This window comes from Molossus molossus, unplaced genomic scaffold (assembly GCF_014108415.1).
Source record: "Molossus molossus isolate mMolMol1 unplaced genomic scaffold, mMolMol1.p scaffold_m16_p_17, whole genome shotgun sequence".
NCBI lineage: Eukaryota > Metazoa > Chordata > Mammalia > Chiroptera > Molossidae > Molossus > Molossus molossus.
The window spans coordinates 34,150,832-34,169,863 of record NW_023425352.1 but is presented as its reverse complement, the minus strand read 5'-3'; the positions used below and the strand labels follow the sequence as shown (position 1 = coordinate 34,169,863).

At 39.6% G+C, this 19,032-nt stretch overlaps 1 protein-coding gene across 2 annotated transcripts in view; it reads right to left on the bottom strand.

Moving 5' to 3' along the window:
* The window catches only part of RNLS (renalase, FAD dependent amine oxidase), a 272,685-nt gene that overhangs the window by 6,786 nt on the left and 246,867 nt on the right, over window positions 1-19,032 (bottom strand). The window lies entirely within an intron of this gene.

Below are 19,032 nucleotides of genomic sequence, written 5' to 3'. Positions count from 1 at the left end.
CACACTCCTCGGCCCCACATGGGAAGGCCTTTCATAACCAGCTCTTGCCTCCATTTAAGCCTCGTCTCTTGCCACTTCAGTCACATGTCCTATCTGCATTCAAACGAAGGTTCTTCAAGCACATCCTTCTTTGTTGTTCTTCTGTGACTCTGAACAAGCCATTCTGCTTGGTGATTGTATTGTTTCCTCTCCTTTTTGCCAAGTATATTGCTCATCCATTAAGAACTAGTACAAATGTCACCTGCTCTGAGGTCTTCTTGCTCTTCTAGGCAGGGTAGGTGCCTCTTCAGCATGTTATTTATATCCATTATGGGACTTGCTATTTTGCACTGTAATTATGTCCATGCCTATCTTCCTTCCCAGATCACATGCTCCTAAGAGTAGGGGCTGTGATGCACTAATTTTGTATGTAAGGCTAAGGATGGTGGTTAGCCCCTGTGAAATGTACAATAAGTGTATAATGAGTTTTAAAAAAACCCACCTAGAATATTATATATACAGTTGATCAAATGCAGGTCTTCACAGGAAACCATCTACACAAAACGTGTTGTTCAGAGGCGCCCACAGAGCTGGCAGAAGCTTAAATGGAGAGAGACTGTATTTAAAAGGCTCTCAATAATGATGAACGGAGGGCTGTCTTCTTGTCTCTGATTCTGAACTGCTTTACGTGAAAATCTCATATGTCATGTATGAAGTCGAACCACACAAACCAGCTGATTCTGTAAGTCAGACGTGGCAAAATAGTGTCAATTTTATATGGTTTAACTTAATAGTTTTTTTGTATCATGATTATGAATTGTAAAAGTTCACGCAAAAAAAAAAGTTCCTTTGGTGTGAGAATGAAGATGAAAGAAGGGATGCAGACAAGCAGGCTAGTGGGTATTGCCAGAAAATGACAATGGATAATTAGCAAAAAAAAATCAGTGACGCACATGACAATGGACTTTCTTCCTTCCATACCTGGGCTGTCAGCTAAAGTTTGCCCTTGGACTGTCAGGTATCTACCCATATAAACCAATCTTATTGGTTTGGTCTATAGAATAGCTGTATTTTTGGCTGACCACTTCTAAGTGGCCATCCAGCCCATGGTTTGGTTACTTAAAACCAACCTTTCTGAAATATGGCACTGAAGTTAAGTTCAAGTGGGCGAGGCAAGAATTAAGGTCTCATAAATTCTGATCCTAAATGTGCAATTCACTTACAGAGAGGACGTGGACAACCTATGCACGATCAGGTTCTTAAGGCTGCATCTCCTCACTTGTTATGGATGTCAATTACACTGCATTTCATTGAGTCTAAGGCACCGCCAGTTGGAAGAGGCACCAATATTTTATGTACCAGAGAGAGAGAAAATGGTGCCAATGTTATACAAAGAACCTAGAGTTCTTTTAAATTTACTTACATATAGATCTTTTGCAGACATACATTAGTTAAGCTTTTCTACAAACCACTTCACGTGCAGAGTTTGACCTCTCCGCGGCACCCTTTAACTCAGAGTTGTCGGGTCCACGCTCCTCCTCGTGCAGTCTGTGCTCTGTGCGCCCAGAGCGCTGTAATGCAGCCTCTCTTCCAGGACTGCACCACTGAACTGTCCTTTCTGGGGTTCTTCGGAGCCACGGGCACCTGTTCCGTACATGCTGTGCACTTTTTCTTCAGCGGGAAAGAAAAGCTTTCAGACAGCAACTGGGACTCATATTCTTTTCTCCTGAAATACTTTGTTAATTTAAATATCCAGAGGTTTCGGTGGTGGGCCCACCATAGAAATAACCAAGTTCCGATGTGTGAAAAATGACATCCTGGCTGTCTCCTGGTATGGCGTCTTACGATGGATGAAACATGGTGATTATTTAGGAGAGAATAATTATTATGATGAATACGTTATAGTAAATACATAGGAAACCAAAAGATAGTGAGTGGTAAGGTCCTTCAAGGAGGGCGTTTTCTGGTAATAGCCTCTGGTGTCAGGACTTCTAACACCTTTCGGATCGCTGGTTTAAACCCTCCATTTTCTCAGTTCAACCAAATGAGCAAGCTCAGGGGAACTGACAGAGACAGACTGGTCATCAGAGAATCCATTTGTTCATTTACAAAGGTAAATGGGCTGATTCCAGAACCAAGTCTGGTTGCTTTCCCAGACCATTCATCTTAGTAGGCAAATTTCCTCAACTGTAGCACAGGTTATAGGGTGACACACATTCGGCAGCACCTGCCAGACATCACTAATCGATGGTGGCATTCTTCCCCACTGAGCCCAGGAGGGGCCTCAGCATCCTTGCCACTTCACTGCTCCAGGCAGCCACTACCAGTCAATTGCAGTTGGCATTTGAGAGAAATCCTATAAACCAATCCTGGATTAGAAGATTGCAGAGCAAACACAAAATTAGAAATAAGGGACTTAACTATTCTTTACTGTTTGTTTTTTTTTTCTCCTGACTTTTTTCCCATTAAACCAGGATAGTCTGATGCATTGCCTTTCTCCACACCGGAGTTCTGTCAATGCAGAGGATTAGGATCACATCAGGAGCCATTTCCTCTAGATGATGCTGGGTAACCTTCTAATAACCCCCCTCCAGATCACTGTCCTTCCATAGGTCACACTGGGGCTTTGACTGCGTGTGAAAATAAAATACAGGTATCTTGGCTGCAATCATAGTTCTACAAAATTGCACACTAAATACGTCAGGGCTTGTGGGAAAAACAGAGTTGGGGCAGATGACTCAAAACTTATGGAGCTTTGAACCAAGAATTAACAAAAACAATAAACATCATAGTACAGTGAGTAGCCCAGCCTCTGCATCTAGCTCCTTGGTCCATCCTTTGCAGCCTAACCCCTGGGGCTTCTGTTTTCTCCTTTGAGATGTAGGTCCTAGGGCAGTTGCTTTAAAAGAGCCTATTTTGATCTAAATTAAAAATAGGACCCAGGATGTAGCCTTCTTCATCAATCTGTCGTTTTAGTAAAGGGAAATGTCTTTGTGGTTTTTTTAATCAGCTCTTGCACCTTTGCTGACGAACTTAACATGATGGAAAAACCAGCAGTTCTTAAGGCCACTGAAACAGCCACTATTTGTGCTAAAGGAAGGCACCTCTGGACATTTTCAGTTTTTTTTTTTCTTAAGTGCTTTATACTTGCTGAGGCTTTATCTTTGCTTGTGAGAAAACTTAATCTGATCTCTTGAAAACATAAACATGTATGAGACCAATATAATTCCTCCATAACACTGACCTATTTCTCAATTGCATTTGAGATCATTCACATTCAAAGGAAAACCCAAGGTGTGGTAAAAGACTGTTGGTCATTTTACCACTTTCTTATGTTCCACGACATTCCCAAGGGTCACTGTAATTAGCCTTGAGTATGCCTGAGTCTTGAAAGCAGAAGGAGATGTCTAAGCCATCACTTGTGCTTTTGAGACTCACATGGCATCTTTTTAAAACATTATTATTATTAATTTATATATATATATATTTCTTTTTATCAATTTCAATGTCTGAATGTGACTCTTGAAACTGTCCCTGAGGTCCTGGGAAGTCATATTGCCTCTTAGCGGCCCACTAAGCTGATTGGGGCAAACTCTGAGTAATAATCTCCTCGCCCTGGCATTCCCCCTGTCCTTGGTGCGTGTGAGGCGCTGACCACACGGGCGGTATGAGCCGCTAGGGAGGCTGCGACGGTATGGAGCTGAATCATCCGTTTCCTCACTGCGTCTCTTCTGCTGCCAGTGTAAACCTGTACCCATGCCATGGAACATAAACAGCAGAAACTGAATATTTGGTTAACTTATTCTTTTATAGCCCCTATGCAAAGCTCAAAGGAAGTGGTTCCCAAAAGTCAACCTATGGCAAGAAGAGAAAAAATAAGGAGAATTATGAGCTTTTTTTTTTTTTCAATAGGGCTAATGTATTCTATTTATAAATTTGTTATGAGGTTATATCTTTACTATTTTTTTTTTTTTGGTTATCCTTTTCATTACATTCTTGTAGCTGTGTTTTTGTTTTTTAAATTCCTAACTGCAGAATAAAACGATAGCAATATTATATCAGTTTCCAAAACATGTGGAGGGATTTTACTGGTCCATGAAATAAAAATGCTCCGAACCACTGCACTGGGATAAGGCACCTGCCGGGTCTGGAGCGGAGCCGCTGTCAGCCTGGGGAGTGTTCTCCATGGAGACGGTGTGGGCGGGGCAGCAAAGGCTGACAACCCAGCAGCCATCCCCGGTAACACTGGGCAACCTCCCTTTGCATTTGGTGAGTGAACGAGTACTTTTTAAAAGTAGAATAAAATCTGTGTAAAACTTATTTCCCAGAAACTTGCACACACTCTCTTCCGTGCAAATATTAATGTAGATAGAACCAGGTTCTGGGATAACAAAGTTTTTCTTTGTTCACCTGTGGCTAAATATTCAGGAGTCATCATAAAAGGTGTGGTGAGAAATAGGGATTTGGGGGAAAGAATTAAATATGGAATAGCTACCTACCTTCAAATGCATGTACCTAGAGGGTAAATGTGGTTTGTATTGGTTCTCTGTACACAGCTCATTCTTAATATCCCCAAGGCATCTATCATATGCCTGTTTTCCAAAACAAGGAGAACTGTAAGTAAATGAGGGAGAGACCAGAACTTACGCTGATGTCAATGAAAATGTCTATTTGCATATTTATAGATAGGGAACTAGTCCCGGCACTTTGAAAAAGATGGGACTTCAATAGATAATTGGATAAAGAAGATGTGGTACATATATACAATGGAATACCATTCCGCCATAAAAATGATGAAACAACATGGATGGATCTTGAAATAAGTGAGACGGAAAAAGTCAAGAACCATATGATTTCACTGAGATGTGGGATATAAAACTGAAAGCAACAAATGAACAAATAAGACAAACAAAAACCCATAGACACAGACAACAGTAGGGTGGTTACCAGTGGGAAAGGGGTAGGGGAGGCGGAAGAGGGGGAAGGGGGTCAGATATATGGTGACTTTGAGTGGTGAACACACTGTGATGTACAGATGATATATGGTAGAATTGTGCACTTGAAATCTGTATAATTTTATTAACCAATGTCACCCCAATAAACTTAATAAAAAATGTAAAAAGTTTAAAAAAAGAAAAAGATGGGAAAAATACTATCGACCCCTAAGCAAATCTTCATGATAGAGGAAAGGAAGATCTGAGAAATGAAAGCTGAATATAGACTTTTTTTAAAGAGTACAAAATGTTCTCTATTGGTTAAATTAAAAATGTAATTTTTCTATTTCTTTCTTTTATTTTTAAAAAATCTCTCTGGGATGTGATGCAAACACAATAAAATGTTGCTGATTCCTCTACACTTAACTCACTGCAATATATATGGTAAGAGATATTTGATGTTTAAAAGCCTTTACAAGTGCCCGGCCGATGTGGCTCAGTGGTTGAGCATTGACCTGTGCACCAAGAGGTCACCGGTTTGATTCCTGGTCAGGGCACACGCCCAGGTTGTGGGCCAGATCCCCAGTCGGGGGCATGCAGGAGGAGGCCAATGGATGTTCTCTCTCATCGACGTTTCTCTCTCTCTCCCCCTCTCCCTAAAAAGAAATAAAGAAAAAAATTGCCTTTATGAGCAAGCTATGAGGGCCGTGTCTCTCTCATCTCTGCATTCCCAGCACCTGTTACTCCCTCACATACAGTTAATGTTGAATAAATGTTTGCTCAAAGAATGTACCCACGCGGGCCAAAACAACACAAATTCAAACTTTTCAAAGTTTTAAATTCTCCGTGTTCAAATGGTCTTCACATGTACTGAAATTCTTTTTTCTCTCTGAAAATAATTTACTTTGGTGTCTCAGTCTCTACATTTTTGTTTTTCCTTCTTGAATCGCCAAATTATTAGCCTCCTCTTATCTTATCACACGCAGCACCACGCCATTCTAACGCAGCTTTTGAGCAGCTCTGTCCGGGAGACATCTGGTGAATTCTGGGCACCCATCACCCTGGCTCTGACACTAAGTTGTCACCTGGAAAGCTGAATTCTCAGCCTGTAGCTCCCCTTTTGTAGGCTGCAGGCGAAAGTACCAGGAATATTTGAATGACCCTGAATTTCAAATAGGAAGTGAGGATAATTACTCAGACAATTCACCCTCATCTCATAAAATGCCATTGTGAAGAATACTTTGAAAAGTGTGTAACATATGATTAGACAAATGTGTATGTGTGAGTGTCTATGTGTTTGTGTGATAGAATATACAGATGTTTGTCCTTATTTCAGAAACTGGGGAGGCCATAGTGACATAGTTCACGTTATTTCCACAGCTTATGGCAAAGCTGCAGTAAACTTGTGTGGACAAAAATTTTAATAATCACTTAAAGAATTTTTCTTCCCTCTGGGAGATGGTAAATACAAAGCTATAGGTATTAGAGAAAAAAACAAACAAACAATTTTTCTGTGTGACCTAGCCAGTTTATGATGTCTATAAGTTTTTAAGTCTTTCTCAGAATAGTCAACTCTCTATGCTCTGATTTTTGTGGCATAGCCAGAAATCATATACATATGGAATATATTTGTTATATTGTTAGGAAAAGTGGTGATAAGGATTATTTCTTAACCAGACATTGCATATTAGTGAAGGCAATTGATATTCAGAACTGGGATAATAATGGTAAATTGGGGGGTGTTGATTTTTACCATTTAATCTATTTTTAGGTATATTTCCTTAAAAATATTGTCTTTTGGCCACTGGTGTCTGAGACTCTCAGTCCTATATTATGTTACAGTACTTAACATTCATAAAAAGCTTTGTCAACACATGGGGTTTTTCTGCAGAGATGGTACATTTTTAATTGGCTCCTATGCGTTATGTTCATCATCTTATCTTGCCTCTGTTCTACTCATCTCTCCAGTGATCTATTATATTTAATGGTGATTTCATAGACTCGTTCCTTTGTTGTGCGTTAGGGAAAGGTTTGCTTGTACTGTGGGTTCCTGGCTACAGACAGAGCTGTCTCTGATACGACAAAGAGCTGCTATAAAATTACTATTGGTTGGAAAACCCTGTGTGTGAAGAAAGTGATGTGGTTTGGTCAATTCTCAGTGGAGCTTTTCACTTCATTGGTACATGTCTATTCTATTTGAATAAACCATTGGGTAGATGCAGGCAGAATGTGCCACAAATCATTTATATGATCCATGTAGCAGCTTTAGTGGGCTTGAACTGCAAAAGACATACTTTGCTGAAATTGTATATTCAGTTGCGGAAGTCTATATTGAATCCGTTTAGATCGAGTCCATCTTTTAAAGTCCTGAAAACACAGGAGCAGTCTATTTGGATGAGGATTTGTTCTGAACAAGCACACAATAAAGAAAGAGATACTGTTTCCTCTAGTACTGTGGCAGTAATAATGGACAAAACAATAGACATATTACATTCCCCTGTAAAGTTTTTAATTTAGTAGAAAATTGTTCTGTCCTTCGGCAGGTTTTAGTACACTCGTTCATTAACCCTTCAGATAGCTGTTGTGTTCCCAGTGGTTGCTGAGCACTGTGTAAAGTAAGACGGTGCAGACGCGGGTTCCTGGCCATAGGTGATTCAACAGACTGGGACCCTTTGCTTTTCATCTAAATGTAAATGTTGCACCACAGTCTCTTCAAGAATCCAACTGTTTGGGGTCCTGGGGCAAAAAATGCTTTGGATTATGAGTCTACTGATAATCCTGAAATCATCTTTCCTACTAAACTGAGCCTATTCACGCCTTCTCCTCCACTTAAGTTAATAGTTGTTTAATTTCCTACTAATTCAATCTTTCTTCATCCCCCTGCCCATTCCTTTTCCCTTCTTCTTTTCTTGTTGACCTAGAAGCATGGTCATTATTTCTTTCTGGTTCTCGCTCATGTTGAACAAACCTAACAGCTTTTTGTTGGGGCTGTATAATTACGGCAGAAAGATCTCAACCATTTTGATCTTCCAGTCTAGAAACAACCGTCTTTCTACTTTCGATACTATGAAAATAAAAGGATAACTGCTTGTGCTCCTGAAAGAGACAATAGTGGAAGATAAAAAGCAAGTGGTTTTAAGTCAGCTTAACTGAGGTATAATTTATATACAGTAAAATGCACCCTGGGGTACCATTCCATACATTTTGACAAAGCACACAGTTGTGTTAATTACCACTATAAACAATATAGAGAACATTTCCATCAACATCACCCCCTACTTCCCAATAATTCCCTTTGCTCATTTGTAGTTAATTCTCTTCTTCCAATCACAGCCCCTGGCAACCACTGGTCAGTTTTTTGTCCCTACAGTTTTTCCTATTCCAGAAAGCCATACAAATAGAATCATACAATATGTAGTCTTTGAGCCTGGCTTCTTTTATTTAGATAATGCTTCTGAGATTCACTGATGCTATTGCAAATATTAGTAGTTTGTTTCATTTTATTGCCGAATAGTTTTCATGTATGGATGTACACCAGTCTGTTCATTTACCAGGGGGTGAATATTCAAGTTATTTCCAGGTTGGGGCAATGATTAATAAAGCTGCTGCGAAGATTAGCAAGTAGGATTTTATGTGGATATATGTCTTTCTTTCTCTTGGGTAAATCCCTAACAGTGGAGTTGCTGGGTCATATATTCAATTTTGTATGAAACTGGTTCCCCAAGGGGTTGTGCCCTTTTGCGTTCCCACCGTGACACATGAGAATTTCATTTGCTGCACATCCTCGCAGGTATTTGGTATCTTCAAAATTTTTTATTTGAGCCTTTCTAGTAGGTGTGCCATAGTATCTTATTGTAGTTTTAATTTATAATTCCCTAATAACCAACGATCTGCAGCATTTTTATAGCCATCCACATCTCTTCTTTTCTGTGTAAAATACACATAACACAATTTTCCGTTAGTAGTAGCCACTGGCAAACACTTATCTGCTTTCTGTGTCCATGAATTGGCGTATGCTGGACATTTAATGTAAATGGACTCATTCAAGAAACCAGCCTCTGTGTTTGGTTTCTTTCACTTAGCATAATGTTTTCAAGGTCCATCCATGTCATAACATACATCAGTACTTCATTGCTTTTTTTGTTGTTGTTCTTCAAATGCTTAGTATGTGCATCATAAAATTTCCCATGGGTCTTGCTATTAGACATATGTTGAGCACATTTTCCATATAATGATTGATTTTTAAAAACTGAAGTGAATTCTTTTCTTTTTTAAGGTTGAATAATATTCCATTTTATGGATATACCACATTTTGTTTATCCATTCATCAGTTGATGGTCAATTTGTTATTTTCCACCTTTGGTTATTCTGAATAGTGCTGTTATAAATATCTGTGTACACATTTTTGGTTGAATACGTTTTCAATGCGTTTAGGTATATACCTAGGAGTGAAATAGCTTGGTCATATTGTAATACTATGTTTAACTTATTGAGAAACTGTCAAGCTCTTTACTACAGTGTCTGAATCATTTCATATTTCCAACAAGAATTCCAATTTCTCCACATCCTTAACAGCACTTGTTCTTTTACTTTTATTTTTCTTTTTTCAAATTATAGCCATCCTAGTGGGTGTGAAATGATATCTCATTGTGTTTTTAATTTGCATTTTCCTAATGCTTAATGACATTGGGCATCTTTTCATGTGCTTGTTGACCATTTGTATCTCTTCTTTGGAGAAATGTCTGTTCAAGTCCTTTTCCCATTAAATTAAAAACAACAACAACAATATGCTGTACACCTGAAACCAATACAAAATAATATTGAAAGAAAAGTAATTGAAAAATTAAAATTAAAATTAAAAAATGAAGTGAAGTATACTTTCAAATATTTTGTCCATTTTTAAATAATTAGGCCATTTTTTCTTATTACTGATTTGTGATAATTCTTTATATATTCTGGATACCAGTCTTCTATCAGACACATGTTTTTGCAAACATTTGCTTTAAGTTTGTGGCTTGTGTCTTTATTTTCTTAACAGTATCTTTCAAAAGCATTGTTTTAAATTTTAATCAAGCCCAAGTTATCAATTTATTCTTGTATGGCTTGTGTTTTTTGTGTCGTAGGTAAGAAATCTTTGCCAAACCTCTGAGCATAAAGATTTTCTCCTATGTTTTCATCTAGAAGATTTATAGTTTATGTTTTCCATAGGCCTATGATCCATGTTTAGTTAATTTTTGTATGCTGTGTGCAACATGGGCTTTGAATCTAAAGTGACATGTTCCCATTTCTATTTTGCTGCTTACTAGCTGTAAAACGTTAAGCAAAACATTAACCTAAACCTCAGTTTCCTCATTGAAAACAAAGATAGCAATATTTACTTCTTGACCTGTCAGAACTGTTGTGAGGATCAAATGAAAAAAGTATAAAAGTACATCTAAAATCAGAGTATAAAGGTTAACGATGATTAATTCTAGTTGACAGCAGCAACAGGGATAGTAAAAGAATGTGTCAGAATTGGGAGAAAGCCAGCCCTGGCCGGTTTGGCTCAGCGGTTAGAGCGTCGGCCTGCGGTCCTGAGAGACCCGGGTTCGGTTCCCGCTAAGGGCACGTACCTCGGTTGCAGTTTGTCCCCGGCCCTGGTCGGTTGTGCGGGTGGCAGCCACTCGATGTGTTCCTTTCACATCGATGTTTCTCTCTCTCTCTCTGTTCCTCTCTCTCCCTCCCACTCTACCTGAACAAAAAATGGAAAAATGTCCTCTGGTGAGGATAAAAAAAAAAAAAAAAAAAAAAGAATTGGGAGAAAGCCAGAACTCAAACAATTACCAGCAGTAGAGTGAGGGGTTTAAAAGCACTAGCTTTTAAATAGACCTGCGTTTGAACCCCAGTTTTGCCACCTCCTGATGGAAGAACCTCACACAAAGTACTGAGCTCTCTAATTCTCAACTTTGTCACCCATGCAATGAAGAAGAATAAACTCCATAGAGTGATTGGAGGATGAAGGGAGTTAACATACAAAGCCCAGTGAGCTACACAGAGTAGGGGATTAATGAATGGCATTTTTGAGAGTATATATATATATATACACACTAATAAGATAATGGTGTAAACTGACATGGCGTATAAAAGTGCTATAACAGATTATGACAAAGACCAAGGTGAAAAGAAAGACCTTGTACTCTTCTGCCTCTAGGAAAGTACACATGTGGTTGGGATGATATTCCAATACCATTCCCTTTGCTTGTCTGACTTGTAGAATTTAGCTCAAGGGACATCTTTTAGGGAGCGATTTTTTACCACGTCCGCTGAAATCTGCTCTTTGTCCACATAGTACATTGGGCATACCTCTCTTATAGCAAATGACACCATATCAGGATTGTTTGTTTATTGGTTGGTCTTGCTGATTATACAGAAAACTCCTGGAAGGAAGGGAGCTGTCTTTGAGTCTTCAGAATCCGGTGTAATGTCTGGCACATTGTAGGAGCTCAACACATGTGTGTTAAATGAGATGATGGATATACATTATTGATTTCGAATGTGGGTATAAATGGCTTTTGTCAACTGAACTTTTTCCATTTGCTAGGTTTATACCATAGTACCGATCCCTCCTCTAAGTAGACCAAGTAGACTTACCTTTTATGTAATAGTGTTAGAATAGGGCCTCTTCCTCTTATGGTGTCCATGCCCATGTAATAGCCAGCAGTAAGATGAGTCCATCATCCAGTTTTAAGTAGTAATATTGGGTACAGATGAATATATGTACTATTTGTTGAGGAAAGATAACACAGACTTCTTTTTAAAGTTTTCTATAAAGTAGTGCTGTTTAGAATAATTAGTTTTTCTGAACAAGTGTGATACTGACTAAATGGCAGGGTAAGTCCCTTGAGTACTTGACTAAAATGATTTAATTAAATGTATATGTGTTAAAACATTTAATACCCCATCTAATATGGGATTTTGTGAAAAGGGGGAAATATCTGCCTATAAAACTTCAATGAAACTATGACTGTACATCCTAAATCAATGATTAGAATTTCTTAGCTGATGATCTCACACATATGTAGCTACCTCCTATTAAGCTGAAGTAACTAGTTAATTATGTGCCAGTGACAAAGAGGTGGGAGATTACTCAATGGATTGCATAGGGCTGACACCTGTTAGATTTCCTGCTGTTAATGGATTGGGTCATACCGTCCACTGATCCCAAAAAGCCTGTTTTGGCTCCTCACAGTTTACCGTAAATTTATGGCACATAGGCGAGAGTGCTCGTGGCCATAATTTCCTGCCAGGAAATGTTGACTCACGGCATAAATGTGTTAAATTTACCAAACACTGGAAAATGTGCAAGTTAGTTTAGGAATGAATGGCAAGAAGCTGAAAAATCTATAAGCTTTAAAAAACCCAAGTGACAAGAGTTGCTTGTGTCCTCAGGGATGGACCATTTTTATCTCCCTTTGTTCTTATGTTATTCCACAGCTCCTGTGGTATGACTGAGTGTCATAGCTTCTGGCATCGAATCCGTCCTTCGGAAACATCCCTGTTCAAACTACCTGCGCATGTGAAACGGAGAAAAGAGAGAAACTAAAGTGAGAAGAGAGTGTGGAAAGAGAAGAAGTGTGGTGGCAGGAGGCATGAGGAGTGGTGATCAATGACAGAACAAGGGACACACAGAGCTAAACTACTGACTAAGAAAGGCCACGGGAGTACCTTCACCTATCACCTTTCCTTCTCCTCCTCCTGTTCCTGCTAGGTAGTGATATTTACGGAAAATGTGCTTCGTACTAGTGTCTGTGGTGAGTGTTTTCTTCTGTGTTCTCTCCTTCATTTTAACCACTGACCCTACGATGTGGGTCTGTTGTCACCATTTGCAGACGGGGACCCTGAGACGTAGAGCTGCTGTCCAGCTGGCATACGGAGAGCTGAGGTTTGCACCAAAGTCTGTCTGATTACGAAGTCCAACATCATAGTCACAGCACATTATTAAAAATCCAGGGCTTATAAACACCAATGTGGGAGAAAACTCATAGGACTAATGGCAGAATGACCAGAAAAGCATGATTTTATTGTGGAAATAAACTACTAAACACATGATGTGCTTTAACACAATTGATTATTGTCTTTCAAATACTTATCTTAGAAGACCGTATGTTTAAATCCATAACGATGCACTGGTCAATGTCTTTTAGGGGTACCAGCTTTGACCTGCTTTTAGGTTCAGCCTACCAGTCACATTGAAACAAATACAAAGTTAGAGTTGCATCTATAAAAACATTTTTAACAATTGTCAATGTTGACCATCCATTTTATTAAAAAGATTTAAGTCCAAATGACTTTGATTGTTTCTAAAACATTAAATTCCAGGTCAGATTGTAATGATCTGATCCAATGAATAATACGCCAAAGAATGTGTGTCAGGCTATGAAAGAAATGCCCCATCTTGTTGAAATAAGGGTGCAGCTCATCAAGGTGACTAACTACTTTGAAAGGGACAATCCTTTGGATTTATGATTTTGGTATAGTCCTACAGTCACTGCTTTTCAGTTTCTACCTACCTGCAAGAAGAAAACAAAGAAGATACAGCAGAAGGTGAAAACGAAAGAGAGAGAAAAAAAAAGAGATTACCAATCACCACCTGACCTTCCAATACTGAAATTATTCACCAGAAATTAATCTCATGAGGGAATAATGTAAGTACATGGGTAGTCTCAGGCTTTTCTCTGTACACTCCCTCCTCCCCCACTGAACACAATTCTCTACGGAAAATTCTGGGTGCATATTTTTGCCTCTCTCTTAGTCTTTCCTGGGTAGTTCTAGGCCAGCTGAGATATTCAGGTGGGGAAGACCCGCGGAAACCAAAATGGAGAATTTGCAATGAAAAGGGCAATGATTTACTTGTCTACGAAGGGGAAAAAAGATAGTCAAAAGTGGAGCGTGTGAATGGGAAGCTAAAGAGAGAAGAGATGGAAGAGATGTGCCACATGGCGTATTGTCAGAGAAAATGAAGCCTTAAGGGTGCAAAGAAACCGGAGGGAGCTTCTACCGTGGGATATATAGTAAACGAGAACAGACACTTCAAAAAGTACTGCTGAGGATGAAAGATTTTGAACGTTCTTTAAAGTTCTATAAAACATACTAATAAAAGCTTGAATTCCTTTACATTCCTTTTGTTTGGTGAATTGTTTCGTTGCAACACAAGACCGGGACATGAGGGGCCCCTGATTTATTGAGGCGATAGTATGACTTTTACTGCAGGTGTCCTTAATGCTGCATTTATGGGAGGACTTCAGGTTGCTTAGAAAGCCTCATAATTGTATGCAATTGTGTGTTTATAGGTACTTGTATATTTTGAAATAATGAGAATTTTCATGTTCATAGCTTTTATCAAATTCATAAAGAGTTCAAAGTTCTTCTTTTTAAAAAATATAAAAGGACTACCACTGGGGAGAGAGAAGGTACAGTCTCAGCGCAAAAGACCAAATGAAGAAATGCAACAATAGAAGATAACAAATTTCTAATTCTACCGCAAAAGCTTAACATGCTAGTCCAAGTCTCTTTATTTGGCCAAAGATACCAATGTATTCATTTGCCACCTCCCTCTCCTCCTTCCTATCTCCCTAAACTCCCACCTATTCTTGGTACTTGAAAATACTTTTGGTGATTTTTGAAAAATAATCCACTTGTGTGCAAATAAAGTGAAGAAAAGGGCCACTGAAGGGAAAAATTAAACTTCAAGCAAATTGGACATACCCTCTAGATCGAGGAAGCATCACGACAGACCCCGAAACGAAGGGAAGCAAAGCAAACAGTAGTGGTCAGAGTATTAAGAATATCAAACTGATTACACGTCCCCTGTCAGGGTACACGGAAGGGCATTTTTCAGTTATTAATCTTCTGTTTCAATGACTAATATATCACATTTGTTATAGAAACCTTAATTCTATATATCACAGCCTAGGCATCAAGGTATATTAACTGGACAAACATTTAAATTATGGAGAGCAAGTAGCTACGAAAGGGAGAGACCGAGAACCACGGAAGGTCCGCCTTTGCTCTGCTGTCTGTCTGTGCCACCTACTCAAGTGCTTTATCAAACCCCAAATGGGAGGCCGAGCAGCTCCCAAGTCTTTCAAACACACCTTCTTTCTTCATCTGCCTCTTTTTTCTTTCCCGAGCAGCACCCACAGAATGCACTGTTATCTTACTCAAGGCAAAACATTGAATTTAGTGTCTCAGGAGAGGCCTTCAGCAAATACCAGCCTCTAGGGATCGGTGAGCAGAGTACTGGCCATGTCGTGGGCATTCTTACGTGCCTATTGAGTAAATGAGTAGCCAAATGAACAAATGAAGCATCTTTCACCTTCCTGCTGCCTATGTGGCGTGTGACATTAGAAGCAGCACTGGAAACAGGAGAGCAACATACTCCCTCCTTATTCAGACAGAAGTCACTTCCTTTGAGTGGCTTGAGCCTTAGAGGCCTGATGCTCTCTGGAGAGGTTTCACGAAGGAGTGGGAGATACAACCTCATAAAGGATAACGGGGAGATTGTCCTAGACTAGCCAGGTGAGCCCAGTGTAATCCCAAGGGTCCTTCAAGAACAGTGAGGCAGGAGAATTGGTCAGAGTGATGTAATATAAAAGAGAACTTGGCCCACTGTTGCCGGTTCTGAAGATGGTGGAAGCGGCCTCAGGCCAAGGAACATGGGCAGCTTCTAGAAAATGTAGAGAATGCAAGAACATGGATTCTCTCCCAGAACCCACACAGAAAGAAACACAGCCCTGCTGACACCTTGATTTTAGTGAGACCCATCTTGAACTCCTGAACTCCAGAATTGCAAGATAATAAATGTATGTTGCTTTAAGCTACTGAACTTGTGATAATAGGAACAGGGCCAGTGAAGAGGAAGCACAGGGTCAGGGAAAAGGAGTGAAGGGCTCGAGAGGCAGGTGGACTGGTTTGTCATTACTCGCAATGGATCTTGGTGAATTTACTTGATGCCGTCAAGGTTTCGTTTTTTTCAGTACTGTAGTGGGTTAAAACTAGCAACCTCTGTCCTGGCTGGTGTGGCTCAGTTGGTTGGGCATTCTCCCACACACCAAAAGGTTGCCAGTTCAGTTCCTATTCAGAGCACATGCCTGGGTTGTGGGCTCCATCCCCAGTATGGGGCATGCGGGAGGCAGCTGATTGATACTCCTCTCTCACATCAATGTTTCTCTCTCCCTTCCTCTCTCTATAAAAAAATCAATTAAAAAAATCTTAAAAAAACCCCACAAAACTAGCAGCCACTAAGGGTACTTTTTTAAAAAGATTTTTTATTATTTTTTTTATCCTCACCCGAGGACATTTTTCCATTTTTTGTTCAGGTAGAGTTGGGGGGAGAGAGAGGAACAGAGAGAGAGAGAGAAACATCGATGTGAAAGGGACACATCGAGTGGCTGCCACCCGCACGACCAACCAGGGCCGGGGACAAACTGCAACCGAGGTACGTGCCCTTAGCGGGAACCGAACCCGGGTCTCTCAGGACCGCAGGCCGACGCTCTAACCGCTGAGCCAAACTGGCCAGGGCTTAAAAAAGATTTTTTAATTGATTTTTTTTAGAGAGAGAAGGGAGAGGGAGAGAGATAGAGAAACATTGATGTGAGAGTGAAACATTGACCTGTAACTTCCTGCACGCCCCCTACTGGGGATCAAGCCCATAACTCAGGCATGCGCCCTGACTGGGAATCGAACCAGCAAACTTTTGGTGCACTGGATGATGCCCAACCAACTGAGCCATACCGGCCAGGGCTAAGGCTACTTTTGATATCAAGTGAGATCACATCTTAGAACTGCCCAGCTCCAGGCCTGCCACACTGTGGCTTATCACTGCTGTCTCTTTCTCTTCTTCTTCCAACCCTTCATAATCACTGGGTGCCAGCGTGCAGTATATGGATCCCAAAATGAAAAGAAGAAAACAGTCGTCTGAGTGGTCTAGAAAAGGGAATCTATACCACCACTGCTTGGAGCATGGGACAGCAGTTCTGTGGTCGATCCAGGATATCATATAATGAGGGTTTGAAGGTCAGAGCGAGAGGAGAAAAGAAGAGATAGAGTGTGGAAAATAGGAGATTTGGGTCTAGCAGGATGGGGGAGGAGAAAAAGGAAGAGAACACAGGATGCGACCTAGGCTGGAAAAAATATGGGTGGAATTTCCCTTGCAAGGGGACTGTAATGCTAATCAGAAATAAGAAAAATGTCAAAATTAGTTGCTTGTTTGTTCCTCTTTCTTTTTTTGTCTTTGCTTCTACACCACCCTTCCCTTCAGTATAAGCACTATTAGACCATATTCATACACAAACATTTATAAATTATCAAAGGTAGATCATATGTTTGGATGACAAGGGAAGAGGGTGCATGTGTTTATGTCACATTTCAAAGTTTAAGATGGATCTTTTAAAAGCACTGAAGAAAGAGATAAACCAAAGAACGTATATGCATATGTGCACAACCAATTGACACAGACATTAGGCTAGGGAAGGCAGGAGGGGGATGGGAGCGAGAAGGAGGGGGTCAATGGGGAAAAAGGAGGACATCTATGACACTTTCAACAATAAAAAAATAAAAAATAAATAAGTCATCAACTGAAACTGGCAAAATAAATAAATGAGTAAATAAAAGCATTGAAGAAATGTCTCTGTGGAACAATCATCAAAAACGAACTAGTTAAATGCTATTAAGTATTTTTAATAGCATCATTATTTCTTTGTCTAAGGTGATGTGAGAGATTATCGATACCTATCTATGTATCATTCTTTCTATCATCTATCTAGCTATCACCTCACAATGTAGGTAAAACCTCTGCCATCAAGGACAATACTACGGTCTGTTGACTGCTGCTCAAGGTCCCATGAGAAGACATGAAGGGTGAAAAATGCAAACTTCTAAGGTGAAATGACAACTTTTTCCCCTTCAGGCTTCGCAGCCCATGTAGATTTCGTGACTGCAGAGCTGTAAATGTGCTGGAGTGATTTCAAGAGAGACCATCTCAATTGTAATAGAAATCATTACTAGGGTTTGGAGGTACTTTGTGTTCACAGTTTTTTTTGAATTAAATTTGGTGTTATTGCACAACTTTGAACAGGTCATTTTGTGGTAAGGCCCAATCTATTTCTACAACACATTAAATTTTAAGAAATAAGTAAATTTTAACTCATATTTTTGGTTTATTAATAAATTACTTAAAGGAAGTCAGAGGAAGAAATTCACCAATTCTTGTTTGTTTAAGGAATATTTATAAATTGCAAAATGACTTTCTGTGTAATATATCTACCTTCAAATTATATCAGCAGATTATTTCCCTGACTTCTTTTTTAAGTCAACCTAAAACTGAGTTAAATGTCACTTCAAGACATTAACTGTTGAGATTTTTTTTCAGTGCTTTTAAAAGGAAAAAGTAGTCTTCTAAAGTGACCATGACATGTTTAAGTAAATATTTTCCCCAAAGGTTCACTGTATAATTTAACTTGAGAAGATATGGGTAAACACATAGACCTGCAGCAATTTTAGGAAGTCATTTACAATTTCCCATTTCCTTTCATTCTGGAAAGACCTTTAAAATATACAGAATCTGCTGCGATTTCTCACAACACCACTCTTTCCAAAGGCTTCCCAGCTTAGATAACCAATAGTGCTGATAAATCAGTTCATCCATGGGCTCAGAAATCTTAGGAAAAAATAGACAACTCGCTGTGTCTTTCCCCCTCCTGCCCTTTGCTCCACTGTCCCTAAATAACTTCACAACAAAGTTGACAGATCAAAAGGCTTTTTCTAGGAATACTCACAGACTTCGACTGAAATACGCACAGACTTTCAGAAAAGTCAACATTTACTTAGTGTTTAAAGAGCTTTAAGTTTGAACGAGGCCTGAGATCAGCAGGTTCGTGTCACCCTGAAAACCAGCGGAACTAGCTGATCCACGCAGGTCTTCATCTTTCTCCCTCAAAGGGTTCTGCTGGCAGCAGTCAGAACCAAAGTGGGAACTTAATAAAAATGAAAACTGTGGTAGCAAAATACACTTACGAGGTCAATTTGACGTACTGCAAAAATTTGGGAGGTTATAGTGGTTTCTATATAAACCGCAGTACCG